Here is a 17,268-nt window from a genome sequence, read left to right on the forward strand (position 1 = left end):
GCAGCACTGATGAGTAGCAGGATGATCTCATTGACATACTCACAAAAAGGTTTTGGGCGCAGATTTTTCCAATACGAGGATCTCTGAAGCGTACCTCAGGATTTAATATGTTAAGAGCAAAGGCTTACAGCAACATCTAATGGCACATGAAAGGTCAACATGATTGGAGAGGATCTGAAAGGTCAAGCCAGTAAAATAATCAAACATCTGAATCACTGTGGTTTAGTCCCGGTTTATTCCACAGCTCTTGGATCTTTTGGGAAAGAAGCCCAAAGTTAAACTGCTGTCTTAAACTCGCTGCCTTCAGACCTGTGACCTGCTGCCCTATGCCAAACAGCAGGATTTAACATGAAGAAACAGTCTAGCAGGACAAAGAGTTCTGCAGTCATGTAACATTTCACCGACTATTGCATAGCAATAAGTTTGAACTCTTAACATTGCAGTTTCCATAGGAACTAAGTAAGGCGGCTATCAGCTCACAAGACAGATTGATGAGATGCTTTAGGCGCAGAAGCAAGACTATTTATGTTCAAAACACAGCCACAAGGCACAGAAAATGATTTGGCCATTAATTAAGAAGGATTATAAACCAAGCTTTATGAAACATATTGAAGTAACTTGAGATTTTTCATCATGCAAGCTATTTCTACAGCACAAACATCACAAAAATAAACATTGCCTAAGGCAATGTGCCTAATCTAAGATGGAAAGTATTTGCCATCAGAAAACAGAACTAGTAAAATGAAAAGAAGCCAAAGAACACGGCTGTTGTATATGCTGTGGGGGGAATCCACAACAGGAAATTAATTTACTTGACTTTTGTGTATGGAGATTTATTTAAAAAAGGTACAATATGTAACAATTCTGCTTTAAAATGTCTGACTATATCTATGTTATATACTGTATTTTGTTGAGTTGTGTACTTACACTATCCCCAAATGTTCCAACAATTTTCAAACCCAGAGAAATCTGTACATTTTATTTCTGACACGGGACGTTTCATTTAGTCGCCTGTCAGTGGTGTCCTATAACCTTTGACCCCTCTAGTTACTAGTTCCGTTAACATTTACAGTCTATGGTCAAAACACGGGAACCCAGATGATACGTTCGAGAGTAATTGTAAATCATACAATGTCATAGAAAGAGTTATACTCAGTAACCTTAATACTGCTTTCTTCTGCCACACAGCTAGCCTGGTTAACACCAGACCCTTCTCAGTTGTAACGGAGAGTGACTTGCAGAGCAAATCTCAAATTTGCCCGAAGTTCGTCAGGGTTTTCCCAGGCTACCACACGGCATCATTTTGTCATTAATCAAATGCTAATTTAGCCAGATAGCACACCCCGGTCTGTCTGCCTCACTCCCCTGGCGCTAAGAGACTTCAGTCGGAATGATCGCTGACAACAGCCCTGGGACAGGCTAGCAGCCAGCCACTATCATTACAGCAATCCAAACCCAACCAGCACTTAAAGGGATACTTCACCGATTTAGCATTCAGCTTTGTATCAGTAGAAACCCGATAGTATTTCTGAATGACCGTGCCTCCCTCCCTCATGTCCCCCTGAGACGAGAGATTTCTGCATTTGGGGCCTGGAAAAAATCTTCCGATGACGTAAAATAATGATTTTTGCGTCATTTGAAGATTTTTGGGCCAGAGGCAAAGGACTACAGCCAGTAGTAGGATCTACTTCCGTATGTTTTCAACACGCCTACACGGGGTTGGACTGCCGAGTCTGGCCGGTATTCGAATGAAAACAACTGTCAGCCATCTTGAATCTTCGCTAAACAGGCTTTCCGGTTTTCAGCAGAAAACATTTACAACAATTATCTGCATTCAAACTACCGGACGTGTGTACCACCGGGATACATCGGTACAGATCGGAGAATATGGAGGAAACGTTATTACAGACGCAATTACCGGCACACCACAGTGAGCTTCGCCTCGACGGAGACCAGCGGTTCGCTCAATGCCGCTAGCCGGCTAGGGGACATCCTCATCGGCTAGGTGGAAAGCTAACGCTAGCTGTCCACCTGTCCCAGCCATCCTGCTTGCAAGTGTCTGCTCATTAAACAACAAGCTGGACTACATCCTCCTTCAACGAAAATCCCAACGTGAGTTCAGTGACTGCTGTGTTTTTGTTGTTGTGGAAACATGCCTGAACAACAGTGTACCGAAACCGGGACTATCCAGCTACCAGGCTGCTCTGGCGCCGGGCGGTGGGGGGCTGTGTTAAACGGACTGTTGTAGAAATAAAATCCAACTAGCTACTGCTAACTGCTGGTGGAGCTTGTGACTGTTAAATGCCGACCATTCGACATTCCACGCTAATTTACGGCTGTGTTTAGCTACACCAATGCTAGTATGCGTTAGCTGAACTTTACGGATCCTGCTTGCAAGTGTTTGTTGTTGTGGAAACCTGCCTGAATAGTGTACCGGACTGTCCAGCTACCAGGCCTGCTAGCCCTCCGAGCTAGAGATGCTCTGTCGCCAGGTAAAAGAGGTGGGCTGTGTTAACACCGAGTGGCGCAGAAATGTGGTGATTTGTTTCCATTTAACTGCTAACTGCTGGTGGAGTTTGTGACTGTTAAATGCCGACCATTCTACATTACACACTAATTCACGGCTGTGTTTATGCTCGGTGTTTACAGCCCACCAAGCGCTAATGCTAATATGCGTTAGCTTAACTTTACGGAGCCTATAAAGTGTGTGTACTAAATGTAGCCACTTGATTCACGATGAAACGTTGTTTCGTGTATATGGTTGAAATGACAATAAAACACGCTTGAGTTGAGTTGAATGCCTCTGTCGGTCTGTCAAGCGGTAGGCGTGGCTTTGGGAGTCGACTCAAAGCAACGAAGCAGGTGCATTCTGGGATTTGGTGTTTTTCATCCATATAAGACCAAAACACATTTTCTGGCTTTTTTCGGCCTAGAAGGCACCAATTTCAATTTTTTTTTTCACATTTCTACTACATAAGTGACCTAATTTAAAGATATATTCAGCTTTCCAGCGGTGAAATATTCCTTTAAGCAGGACGTCCTCGCCGCTGGAGATTCCGCCAGCCATCCCCAGCTACACCTGTCTCTCAGCGTCGTTGTCTTTCCTCTGTGTCGGGTGCCATGCGGCCCTAAATCAATTAGCCCACCTCCTGCTTTAGACCTGAGGCAGGTATTCACTATGCAGTATTATAAGTGACAACTAAAGGAAACCAAAGGCAAAATGACCACAAATTAACTCACTGAGGGCAAAAACTGTACACACATTAATTGCTGCTAATTAGCATGTTAGCATTGTTATTGTGAGCATGTTAGCATGTGGACGCTAGCATTTTTGGGGGATTTTATTCAGACTTTCAGACCAAGTACAGAAAGTTTTGGTAGGCTATTGTCAAAATGAGAAAAGAAAAAACAACGCAACACAACAAAATGACCTGCAGTACCGCACTAGGAGGAGAAGACAAAATTTGTAATTGACAATTGGTCCGATGACTTTGTAAAAAAGAGTCAGTTGAGAAAAACTTTAAGATTGCAAGTTAGACTCTTTGCAAAAGTGTCAGCACTTTTGCAGAGTCTAACTCGCAGGCTACAAAGAACACCTACTTTACTACACGCCCCCTGAGATAACTTCCTGGATTAATGTACTTATTTAAACCCAAAGCATGATCTTTTCCTAAACCTAACCAAGTAGTTTTTATGCCTAGGCCTAACCATGTAGTGGTGGCGCCTAAATCCAACTTTGACCGTTTTGAGGGCGTGTCATACAGGCCCAGATTGGCTAATCGGGAGCACCTGGTTGAATTCCCGGTGGGCCGGTCTGTGTTTTTGGTCTCGAAGGCCGGTGGCGTTCAGTCATGGCACTGGGTTGAAATCATAGCCAAAATATATCATGAATGCTGTCCCTAGGCTGCCTGCACTCGCAGCCCACTCTTTATTCAGTGCAAGATGCTAGGAGTCGCACAAAATATAATACGTTGCCTACAAACCACCGTTCATGTTTATGAATCAAACTTTTCCTTGTAGCTCCTCAGCAGCAGCCACTAGTCCAGTTTGCTGCTAACCGTGACTATAAGGAGCCAAGCACCAGCAATGAGCCCATAACTCCAGATTGGGCAGGTAGGATTGCTCATTGAGTGAATATTATAAGAACTACAATTAATATTAAAGAAGAGTATTGTGTAGAACTGCTATGATGCCCAGATATAAATCAATAATGACAGATGATTCGGCACTACATTATTGAAACTGACTTGATCAGAACGCTTTGTAAAAAGGGGAGATTTGTGCTGAGAATTATGACAGTTTTTTAAATGGGATTTAGTGTCAGAAGCAGAGTCAGTAGTGTGCATAGCTGCTGTCAGTGTGGAAGGCACATCTACTGGAAGCTGTTGTACGACAGTGTGTGAACAAGCAAACATGATCAGATTAGTTACAATGTAATAACTGTATATGCCCAAATGTTACTATTGACCCATTATGCCTTTTATCATCGAAATTATGATAGTAAATATACAAAGCCCACGACTGAAAGGGAATAGGATGAAAGTAATAGTTAATATTATACAAAGGAAAAAAAAGATGGTGTCATTAGAAAGTCTTATTTTATATTTATTCATTTTTATTTCATTTTAGAGTTTGGATGTCTGTGAACACTTATTTGCACAGAAAATGTTTTTTGATATTGTTGAACATCATTGTGTTATAAAGATGTTAACTGTTTTACACTGAGAAGCAATGTTTGCACTAATTTGGAAATAGTGATATTTTACAAAAATGCACTGAAATACAAGGATATAGGGAACAGTGCGCTATTGCAGACTTATATACTAAAGGTTTTAACTACATTATTTTAATATAGTCAGTTGTGAAGTAAAATGGGCCGGTCTAAGGCATGCAATTCCAGGCTGAAAATGAGTCCCACTCCGGCCCTGGTGTCATGTAGTGGGTATGTCCTAGTACTGTGCACCCGCAGATAGACCTATTCGCACTTTTCAATTACTTTCCGACAGGAAGAGAAAGGATATGAGGACGGGGAAGCTCGTCTCCAATCAGTGGCCAAATCCCTATTTTGTGCCTGCATTTTGTTTTTTCTTACCATTCTCCTTCCTTTTTTTCCATTTATCTGTATTTAAAAACTGAACTGAAGCTTCACAGTCCAAATCTTATACAATCTGTTCAGTAAATAAAAAATATATATAATATAAAAATAGACATCGCTTTGTCTTAAGGCTGCTCTCACAAGGATCAACAGCTATTCAACACTGCTTAAAACAACTAAACAAAGTGTGATAGAACTCCACTATTTCATATAAATGGCGCCCCTTCCTTTGCTCCCATCCTGAACACATCCCATATAATGGTATATGTCAGTAATGGAGTGAGTGTCCTAAGCAGCACCAAATAAAAGCAGGCAGAATTAATTGCAGCCTGCCGGAGTGACCTTTACCGTTTGATAAATCATAAAGCCTAAGAGACTGCCATTAGGCTCATAGAAGGGAAATGCACAGCTTTGAGAAATGATCTTGGATCTAGAGTTGTATTGACCCGGCCGGTTTGTGCTTTCAGCACACATACATTACACATCCACCCACACATGCGTGCAAAATTTGTATTATTCTTCCCTGTTCTGCTCGAAATGGGACAGAGATACGCGGCACTTTTTTGTTTGAGGAGTAGTCAAACTCCCGTTTCATCATTCAGTAAAAAGAAGCATTTCCTTGGAGCTCAATTAAGCTTCAGCAGGAGGAGACACTCCGGCCTCTGGACTGTGAATAATGTAGACAGTCATTAGGTGCTTTTCTACTTCATTTTAAAAAGAGGAAACCACATTTCATCAGCTTTGTGAAACAATTAGCCTGGGAAAACCCTGACGAACTTCCGGCAAAAACTCTGTTACAACTGAGAAGGGTCTGGTGTCAACCAGGCTATGAAACTGGCAGGGCTTCTGAACTTGGCGAGTTCTAAATTATTTTTCCTGCAGCTTTTGACTAAATCATTTAAATTGAGAGGAATCAAGAGCTAGAAAACATCAAATGAATCAGGTAATAATACATTGTGAGAATAGTAATTCTTTTCAAGGTGAAATACAAGGTTAGAGAGTCAAGTGTGATTTTCAAGTGATTTCATCATGATAAAGCAGTAGGGCTTCATTATCTATTAAATACTGTACAATATGAGGTCAGAACTCAGCACGACTGTGTGAAGCAGCTCTGTCAAAGTGCTTGAAGGCTGAAATGTTTTATCCATCAACTCGGCTCAAACCAAATGAATTTGCATTGCATTAAAATATACATACTGTATTACAGCATGTTTTCTTTTAGACGCAGACAGTCAAACACTGATCCACAGTGAAGAGTGTTAAGTTACAGCTGAGTTGATCCACATTGCTCTTTGTTCGCTTAGAAATAGGATTAATTATTTCTGCAATGTTAAAGTAAACATTAGTTCTGTTTTTGGGATAATACATAAACAAAGAGAATATTCAGCACAGAAAGGCTACAGTGGTGAGATTAAAGTGAAAGGACTACAAAAAAAAGGAGGAAAATCTTACATTTTACTTCTGGAAGACTTGTTATGAGGTCATTTGTGCAAATAGACCCAACTATTGAACTGTATCTTAAACTTCACAGAAAAATATTTTATTTTCCATCAAGGTTCAGCAACATTAATTCAAATAAGGTTTTATTTTCTGAGCCTCATATGGGTTTCTATACACTGGATTGTTTTCAACGCCGATACCGATACTAACCTTGTTAAGTGGATCGTCCTCATTAAATACAGTTTGTAAGTCAGTGTCATTACAAAACCCAATGTAAAGACCAACTTAACACCAGCTGATTAGTAAATACCTTGCTTTTGCTTGCTTCCCTCCAGTGGTTTAACTTCTCATCTTGCTGCATGTATTTTGTGTACTCCAAGATGTGTCAGTACACTGTGATGTCACTGCTGGGTGTGGTTACAGGTTCAACCGAATTTACTTCGGATTGCGCCCAGTGATTTTGGTTGTGGTCAAGGATGAAACAGAGTGTTAAGTTACTCTTTACTAAACCTTCGAGAACAATATCATTGCAACTTGCACAACCCGTAAAAGAGAGCTGGTGTTTTAACATCTCCAGTTATAATATGTGATGTGTACGGACTCTTTACACTAATGGGAACAATGCCAATTAGTTCCAAAAACACTGCTTTTTCAGTTGAAAAATCAAAGAAAATTCTCACTATAATGGATCTGCAATCATTTTATTGTGTGCCTCACTGTTGCCTCACTATGTATACAAGATCAGACCTTTCAATGGCTGGTTATCCAACATGTTATTACGGGGATGTGTGCAAGTCATTTCACTTTGATGGCCTCCCCTATTTAAAGCAAAGACAAGAAATCAAGGCAGCAGGAGGGCAACATGTAGATCTTCCTACACTGTACTTTTAGGAGATTTCTGTGGCCACTGCACGCTGTGAGCAATGGGAAACAGAGCCCAATAGAGAGGCCATATAAAACACACACAGGCACACAATAACAGCACTAGAGAATGTATTTTGTTGTTGAAATGATAGGGTTAAAGCTGTTACTGGCACTAATGGCTCTCGTTTTAAAACTGTAATTAGTGGAGTCACCGTCTCTGCAATGTGTGCAATGGTGCACGTGAGTAAAATGTTATCATGGCCAAAACTGTGGAAAATAACACCCAGGTTGAAACGCAGGAGAGACAAAAGCCACGGTAGACTTCGAAGCATCCTTCAACCAGGAAAGAACAAAAGCGAGTGCATGAGTGTGTATATAATGTTCCACTTATGCAGATTATGATGTTTATACATTTTATGCCTTTAACCACGCAGACTACGACATTAAACATCATCTACCAGAGTACAATACATTAGAAAACGTTTTATTCCAAGAGAGATTTAATTTCAAAACTTCACGAAATAAGGTTTAGTAGAAACCGTATAGCAGCACTTGCGTTCTTCAACACAGTTCTGAAAAGAAGTCGCAACCAGGGGAAACAAGAGGAAACAGCAGCCACAAGATGTAGACTATGTTGAACTCAGTGCAGGAGCCATTAACTCCAATTAGAGTGGAGCGGCTGCAGAGGACTGCTGATGTAATGTTATTGACCAGAGGCTGAAGATCCATCCTGAAAAGTTGCATATATGGAGAGTCCATTTGAACGAATTAGATTTAGCTTTGCATTTAAATGATACACTTTTATCTTGAGCTAGAATGGACCACTAAAGCCTTGCAGGGATCACTGAGCTGTGGCAATGGCTAAAAAATTTTTTTTTTTAAGTAATTTGTCACTGACGTATTGTCACGTTTAATCATTCATCGGCTGCGAGACGACGCTGTCAGAAGGGAAAAATGTTGTATTATTCAGCATAAAAGCAGAAATGTTCAGGCGGTGAATATTTAGTCAAACACCTGTCCCACATGCTGGCAAACACAGATAAAAAGAGAAAACAACCAAAGCCAGCATCTCTGGCGCAGAGCATGACAGGATTAAGAAATAATATCACCTTCACATCTGTAGCTCACCGCACTGCTGCCTGATAGTCATACTGGGTCAACTGTATAATCTCTTTTACAGTGTGGAATTTCAGCTTTCCTTCACCAGGAAAATGACATGAGTCTACAGCCATGTCAGTGACTCTGTTGGGCAGTACTTTGAGCTAAATGCCAACATGCTGATGTAATGTTTGCCATATTTGCCATCTTATATAGCATGTTAAAGCTGCTGTAGGTAAGATTGTGAAGAGCCAGGACTTTGCTAACAAATTTGAACATCAACAACTTCTCAGTCCCTCCCCCCTTTCTGCTGCAGCCCAAACCGTCTCATAAGCTCCTCCCACACAAGGGAGTTTGACAGAACTGCCGGCATGTCAGACAGACAACATTTTCAATAACTAAACACTAACACAATGTTAACTTTACTCACCAACAGTAAAACGATGCTAACTAGCAGGCTAGCGTTAGCCACTTCAGCATCATAAGTGACCGACCACTGTGCAAATGTTACTATCATCCTCACCAACGTAGCTTTGTGGACTTTTGACTACTAATAACCAAGTGAAAGATAAATCATTCATGGTAATTATGTTACCTGTCAAGAAGAAATGTGGCTACATCTGCATCGTTCTTCAGATCTTTAAAATCCCGGAGCTCACGCCACCTCTAAAAAGCCACTCCAATATTCACCGGAGTTTTGGGAAACCTTTCTGCAGCTCGTGCACGGGGAAGGGGGAGGGGAGAACGCTATATATGCGTGTACATGCCTGAGCAGTGATTGACAGGCAGATAGACCCCCCCCCCCGTGGCCCTGATTGGAGAAAATCAACCGAGAGCGGTGGAATTTTGCCAATCGCACTACAGGCTGTAGGTGGTGCTAGAGGAGCTGGATTTTTTTTATATTACATAAATCATGTAGTTCTACTGGAACACATAGGGTCAGTTTCAGCAAATGTGACAGACAGTTAGTTTTATAAGACTTTCCTACTGCATCTTTAAAAGTATTGAACACATTAACATTTAGACCAAATGATGGTGCTACAAGAAAATTCAGGAGATCAAAGTTATTATGATTCTTCCTGAGGGGAACATGAATGTGTGTAACACATTTTAATTGCTTTCTAGTAGTTGTTGTAGATATCTCACTGAAAAACCACAAATGTCAGCCTCATGGTCGCACAAAAGGAAAAGGGGGTCACCAAAGTCAGTAGGCTACATCTTCTGGGGACCATGGGTATTTGAACAAAGTTCCATAGCAACGCAACCAATAGTTGTTGAGATATTTCCGTCTGGCTTAAAGTGGTGGCCTGGTCGATTGACCAACACTGCCATCCTTAAAGCCATTCTGCTAGCGTGTGGACTTGCCACACGGGGCCACACTGTGAAACGGCCTCAGAGCAGCTCTGAGAGCAAGGCCTGCAGTGCCGGGCAGTAAATAACCAGCATAAACGTGTCGTGGAAGACAACCTGCAGACACCAACCCATTTAATGTTAATAGGAAAGCATCGGTTACCAGATTCTAAATAATAGCTTGCAGTCACGATGGCCAAGGATAGGTACTGGAGGCACAGGAATTTATGGAGTTAGCAAATTGCTTTTCTATCCCCATTCTTCCCCCGTTTGTCCGTTTTGCCATCTCTCAGCGCAGGGTGGGGATGATTGAGAGGTGCACGTAGCTGATGGGACTGTTGCAGCCTGCTTGACTGAGCACACCTGTCCTACGGCCACAGAGCTCCGGATGATGATGCTCTGAAGTGTACAACAACTATCAGTCCATCTGGGTCTCAGGAGGGACAGCCACTTGACTTGAAGGCTCGGAGGTATTTTTATTCCAGCAGGGCCTGAGGTGTTTGGTTGTGACTAGTGGCACTTTTGTTGGACAGGAATTGTGAATGCACAGCAATGAAGACACAGCTGGTCTGTGGGCAGTAATGTTAGAAGAGTATTATCGTTTTGCTAACTACATTTTTTAATATTAATTATTTATTATTTTAAGAAGAAAACCTGATATTGTCTAAGCTAGTTAATGTTAATGTAAAAAAAAACACGAAAACACCCAAATCAAAAATGGGTTAGTCTGTCCCTTAAAGCGCCCATATTATGCTCATTTTCAGGTTCATAACTGTATTTTAAGGTTGTACCAGAATAGGTTTACATGGTTTAATTTTCAAAAAACACCATATTTTTGTTGTACTGCACAGCTCTCTCTCACTGCTGTAGATCCTCTTTTCACCTGGTTTCTGTTTTAGCTACAGAGTGAGACCTCTTTTCATCTTCTTCTTCTATACTATCTTTGACTGCACTCGCACATGCTCAGTAGCTCAGATGTAGAGCATGTCAGCTAGCTAACTCTAGAGACAGTAAAAGAAAGCCTGTTTCTCCAACTTTGGTCAGTTACAAGGCAGGATTAGCTGGGAGACTTCTAAATGAGGGCACACATGTAAGTAGTTCTTTTGTAGATTATGGTGAACTTGTGTGTGTTGTAGCAGTGCTTTGCTATTGAGAACGACGTAGCATGCTAGCGTTAGCATGCTAATGCTAACTGTTAGCATGCTAACGAGCTAACGGTTGTGGTTAGCCAGCTCATTTCTGGATTGTGACGCGAACCGGTTGCGATTTTGAACAGCTCACCAGGAGACTGAAGGCAGGACACATTCAGAAACTGTATCTCACTCAAAACAGCATGGATGGATTTTTTTCAAAGTTTGGATGTGTGTGGAAGCACCAGAGACACAAAAGAACACCCCAAATCCCAGAAAAAGTGATTTTTTCATAATATGGGCACTTTAATACTATTTCACTTCTCCCCTCTCTATGGCACTCAGCACCAAGCCCATTGTTTCCTTTTGTAATATATAAAGAGCAACGCCCGCTGAAAATCTTATTTTTGCTGACCTTTAGAGGTTTAACCTCTTACCGTGTTGCAGTGATGTACAAGTGTACCTGTGACATCACTGCTGTTAGGTGTGGTTAAAAAGGTACAACATAGCAACCTGAAACTTTCAACCAGAAACACTGCTTGTGATGTTGAGTTACTCATTAAAAACTGGTCACAAATATGTGCTTTTATCTGCTGAGCTCTATAGCTTTTAGCAAATATATTTGTTGTTGTACTATTTTCAGCTGTGGCTTTCGTAGATATTTATGGCACCAGGACAGTGTACATGGGATTAAAACAAAATAAACTACAGTGCCCATGTCCATCCTAATGAAGGCTCATTGATGCAGGTTTAATAATTTTGGACAGCAATGGAGGTCAGGGGAGCTGAGGGGAATAAGGCTTATCAAGCTTTGGGTACACAGACAACACTTATTAGGATCAATTCATTTTCAGTGTTGGTTGTTCCATGGGATTTGTTGACAATAATCAATTATCCTTTAACTGAGAAGACATGGATGTGACAATTAAGTATGTAATGCAACAGGTTTTTTTAGGGATTACTTCCAGACAGACTTCTTCAGGTGATTACCAGTAAACCAAGCATTAGTGTAACTCAACCACATAAGATATCATACCAGCACTTAATTGAGCAGCAGAGACACCGGCTTACTCATCCAATCAGACAGTCTGACATGTTCTCTGCTCTCTGCGTACATGGTTTGAAATTAAAAACACAAACAAGGCAAGCCGAAATGACACAGAGAAACTAAACCCATGGTGGATTATCAAGCATTCTTTAGTTTAGTGTAAATAGTTTTTCATACTGTGCAAGTAGGAGTAGCAACGAATGGCTTCTTCTGAAGGAAGGAAAATGAGTCCCGATTCCTCCAGCTATGCTGGCTGTGTGCATCCCTTTATAATACAGAAAAAAGAAAAAAAAGAAGAAAAAAAAAGTCATAAAAGCTCTTTCTCTGCAAATAATCTTGCCATAGAACGCAACATGGAAAAAAAATAATTATTGGTCTTCATCTGCTCCACTGGAGAGCAAGGTGACATCAATTAGGTCATAGCTGGGGCCAGCTGTAATTAAATCACTGCGGCAGTTTGACCCGTTTGACTCCTCGAGTTCTCACTGAGGTCACTACTTGTGAACTCCTCACTGCTTTCCTCTGTGTAGCAAGAAAATATGACACCAGACTAATTATTCAAGATCACGGTGCTTACAAGAAATCACGGCATCTGACCTACAATCATCTTTTAATTGTAAATCAAGAAAAATCTTCTTGGTGAGAATATGTAATGTCACTACAGCAGTTGGTAGGTTCCTAATTCTTAACGCTCTGCTAGAGTTACTGAAGACCTGGGGCAGACTTTAACAGAGGATGACATTTTCAGATCGCTTTCCTGAATTAAAAGAAAGGGGGGAAAGAAAAACATGCCCGAGACAATCATTAACATAGCTCGCTCCGCACATTAACAGTATAAATAATGTAATCTCAAAATAGATGTGTAGCAGTGAACTCAAATAAATTAATAAACAGTTGAAATTGTTAGCTAAATGTGATAAATTAAATGGTTGAAATAGTGAACTAAATATCAAATAGTTAGCTAAGAGTAGGCCAATTGATGTGGTAAATGTCCAGCATCTGCCACTCCAAAATGGTAGCAAGCTACAGATTCACTTGACCAAACCGACCTAAACACTGACATTCAAATTGTAAAAATATTGTGACAATACTTTATATAACACTAATTAATAGTTAAATGGCATCCTCTTTTTAATGAATTCAAATGCACACGTTTGAAAAATGGTTGGTGTTAAATAAAGTACATTAAAATGTGATGATGCTGTGAGATTTAATATACATTCTTCAAAACACAGCTGGAGGGAGAGCGTTGAAAATGCATAACATAAAACATGACCAGGAGGAATGTAGATGGAGAGAGGCAGTGACAATAGAACATCCTCGTAATCCTTTTAGCGTCTTTCACAATTATAGAGCTACTGTGTGAAGCCTTAAGAAACGTGCCAAATCTAGTTACAAAGAGCAACACATAATATGCAAGCTGCTACGGTCATCATCACAGCGTATGCTGCTTACTATTAACCATTATTAAACCCACTATCTGCAGAAATATTCCTCTTATTTCTTACATTTTCAGATGTTTTGTAGCAGTCTTTGAGATCAAAAGCCATTCCATCAAACTGGATTGCCTGAAGAAAAGTCTAGTGTGCTCCTGTTAGGCTTTTGGATTGTGAGGAAAGTGATCTTCCAGTGTTAGGTAATGAAGGATTACTGTGCATGAAAATTACTTGAAGCTATTTCAAATGAATCCAGATTGATAACGCTGAAATGTCATGCAGAATGACAACATGAAAGTCATTTTCAGAGGAATTTTTCTGTGAGGCAGGATGTCACTTCACCCCCCCCCCCCTTGGGGAAGGAAACATTATTCAGCTTTTTTCGTTTTACCAAAATAAACCATTTAAAGCTTCCAGAGACCTTCAATTTCATCCTGAAATGAGCCATGAACACCAAGGGTTAGGCTAGCAAGCCAAAAGATGAAAGAATACAAAAGCAGCTTGGTGAGGAAGAGACAGAGGGATGCTTTGGATGTCCAAAAAAGATAATTACATGTTTATAAAGTGAATTTCTGTTTTATCTGCTTGATTAATTCTTCCAAATAAACATTAAGTCAATATTTGGACACAACAGCACAAATCGACTGACACATGTACAACTCACATGTTGAAGACAGATACATTATTGTCAGGTAAACTCAACACGAGGGACATCAAGATATTTAGTTTTAGATGAGAAAAAAAAAAAAAAAAAAGCTTTGTTTTAAGTATAGGCCTGTACAGCTACATTAGCAAACGGATGATGGAAAGAAACTTTAATTTAGTTGTTGTCTAGCGTTAACACTTTTCAATCACATTGAGTGCGGGTCCATACAATGTGTTTTAGATACTATTTTGTTTACATTTGGATTTCAAATAGCCTATAGGCTACTACTGCTGTCACATCCACAGAAGCAAATATTTCCCTATATTATCCCACACTGGGTTGCGTCCTGGGGCCTTCAAAAAAAAAACTGTGTGGGGGGCTTAAGACGCACACCGTGTAATTTTTACCATAATTAACCTATACTCGCAGCATCAGTGTCCAAATCCGGCTCAACACGTCAGTCTCCACCCACACAAACTGATGATTCAGAAAAGCTCTAAAAAGGGTCCTTTTTTTTCCCTGCAGGAAGCGAGACTTGCGGGGAAACTTGCAAAGAAAGATCAGACAGGCTTTTCTTCCCCCTCTGGGCTCCACAAAACAAGCGCACATGAAAGCATTGTCGGTAAATTTACTTCCTTCGATCTGCAATTAGTGGATGGGCTAACTGTGCATCTTATCATTCAGTCTGTGAGCTGTACGTTGTTCATTATAACGAACAGAAAGAAAGAAGAGGCTTTCCCAAATTGCTGCCACAACATCCAGTTGCGCACCTTTTGTTCTGAGCTCCACCGGCCAGAAGCACACAAACACGGGCTGTTAATCCCGAAGCTCACCCGGCAAACACCAATCACACGGATGTCGTCTGGTTTTTAAAGAAAGATATCCAGCTGCCAAACTGTGAACCAGGACGAGTTACAGGATCCCCACTGCAGCACAACAGCCACTATGTGCCTCAACGTGCATAGGAGTGACCCAGAGGCGGTTAAAGAAGCCTGTACCATTCCCACACCATGGACCTCCGTTTGCCCTGGATGTGAGGTGAACTGGCTTCTATCAAAACACATATCTTGCAGTAAACACTCAAAAAGAACAAGCTTACCTTTCTCTCCCTGAGGCAAGGATTTGGCTCAGGTATTAACTGGCACAGCTCAGTGAAACGTGTCTGCGAAGAGGCTGAAATAAGCTACTCCCGTGAATGCAGGCGAGACATGAGCTGAAGAAAAGTGAGGAGAGCAGCAGCGCAGATGGAGATTTGAAACGGCGGAGCGGAGCAGCGCTGTACCAGCGGCGGGTCTGTCTCTCTGACGCTGTCACCAACGGGCTGCCTCCTTTAAGGCGGCTCTGTTCACTCACACCAGCGCAGCGCCATGCCACACGCCGAGGGTTTCATCTGGTGGGGGGTTAACTACCTCAACGCATCATTTCATCATCTCACAACGCCGGATTTCGAATACAATTAAATACTAAGCAGGAAACTTCCGTGGCTCTGGGGAGCTGCAGCAGGGAGGCTCTGAAGTCACAGCTCAGAAAACTGTCAGGAAGAGATTCAGCTCAAGGTGTGTGTGTGTGTGGGGGGGGGGCTCATCTCCTCTGCAACTCATTTTCCTACAACACGTAAACATAAAGTTTCATTTTTGGCCAAAGTTCATACTATTGTTATCAAGACATGAAGAGGATTTTTGTAAGTTTAAAAAAAACAAGGGAATAATTAAACTTACCCTCAGTGAGAGACTGTCGCTCAGGTTTGCAAATAGTGTAGAGCTGAAACAATGAATCAGTTAGTAGATGGCAAGCTAATTATCAACGCTGATTAAAGTAGTTGAATAAAGCAAAAATGCTAAGCATTTGCTGGTTTTTATCCTTTCAAATGTTAAAGTGATGGTTCGGAGTAATTCACCCTAGGGTCCTTTGCACCATGACCTCGAGCCAAACACCCCCCCCAGAAGCTTTTTTCACCTGGGTCTAACATTGGGAGAGTTAGCTAGAGTAGCGTTATCAGCTGAATAGCTTAGCGCAGGGGCTAATGGACCCACGTTTGTATCTTGTAAGTTGCCCCACTAATAATGCCCAAATGATACCAAACGTCTACAAGTAGTACAAATAGGTTATGCTCTCATAAAACGATGGATTGGAAAGTTTGTAAGTACACCAGAAATTTATGTAAATAACATTTGCCTGCTGGCTTCTGCTCTCTGCTGTTGTTGTTGCTGCTGTAAGACGAGTGCTTAGGGCCGTCTACAAATTACAACACCGAAAAGAGATGCAACAAAAATATTTATTAATTTAACTTTTTTTTTTTAAAGTAAGTGCTGTAGCATAACTAGCAGGAGACAAGTTATAATTGAGGTAAGTTTGGAGACATTACCTTATTTAATCAAATTAATAAATATTTTTGTTGTATCTCTTTTCGGTGTAGTAATTTGTAGACGGCCCTAAGCACTCGTCTAACTGCAGGTAGCAGCAGCAGCAACAGAGAGCGGAAGAGAGCAGGCAAGTGTTCATAAACTTCTGGTGTACTTACAAACTTTCCAATCCATCGTTTTATGAGTACATAACCTATTTGTACTACTTGTAGACGTTTGGTATCATTTCGGGCATTATTAGTGGGGTAACTTACAAGATACAAACGTGGGTCCATTAGCCCCTGCGCTAAGCTATTCAGCTGATAATGCTACTCTAGCTAACTCTCCCAATGTTAGACCCAGGTGAAAAAAGCTTCTGGGGGGGTGTTTGGCTCGAGGTCATGGTGCAAAGGACCCTAGGGTGAGTTACTCCGAACCATCACTTTAATACAAACTACTAAATCGGATATCTTTGGGGTTTGGGGACTGTTGGCTTGGAAAAGACAAAACATGTAAAGATGTAATCATGGGCTCTAAAATAAAAAATAAAAAATGCCAAAACGATGAGTAATCAAAGAAATATTCGACTTGCAGCCATTAAGTAGTGACATTGCAGTTTATGTTTTGGGGTACCTGTGGAAGTTACTGATCCTCCTTTCTGTGTGGCTTCCAAACTAGTGATATGAAGGTTTAATTTAGAAAACACAAGCACAACACTTAAGTATTTGACATGTTCTGGGTCCATATGCCACAGACGGAGCTGATCACTGCATGTACCTGGCATACAATGATTTCATCCAGCGTTTTTCAGAAATAGCC

At 41.0% G+C, this 17,268-nt stretch overlaps 1 protein-coding gene across 4 annotated transcripts in view; it reads right to left on the reverse strand.

Annotated features, from left to right (window-relative positions):
• drp2 (dystrophin related protein 2) overlaps positions 1–16,001 on the reverse strand; it is a 206,951-nt gene extending 190,950 nt beyond the window's left edge. For 2 of the 4 annotated variants that reach the window (XM_039813149.1, XM_039813150.1), the window contains exon 1: positions 15,207–15,996. The gene's annotated coding sequence lies outside the window, so the exon portion shown is untranslated. Of the gene's footprint in view, positions 1–15,206 lie in introns of all 4 variants that reach the window. The other 2 variants (XM_039813153.1, XM_039813154.1) reach the window with 2 other exon arrangements.
• Between the last annotated feature and the right edge of the window lie 1,267 nt (positions 16,002–17,268).

This window comes from Perca fluviatilis, chromosome 10 (genome assembly GCF_010015445.1).
Source record: "Perca fluviatilis chromosome 10, GENO_Pfluv_1.0, whole genome shotgun sequence".
Taxonomy (NCBI): Eukaryota; Metazoa; Chordata; class Actinopteri; order Perciformes; family Percidae; genus Perca; species Perca fluviatilis.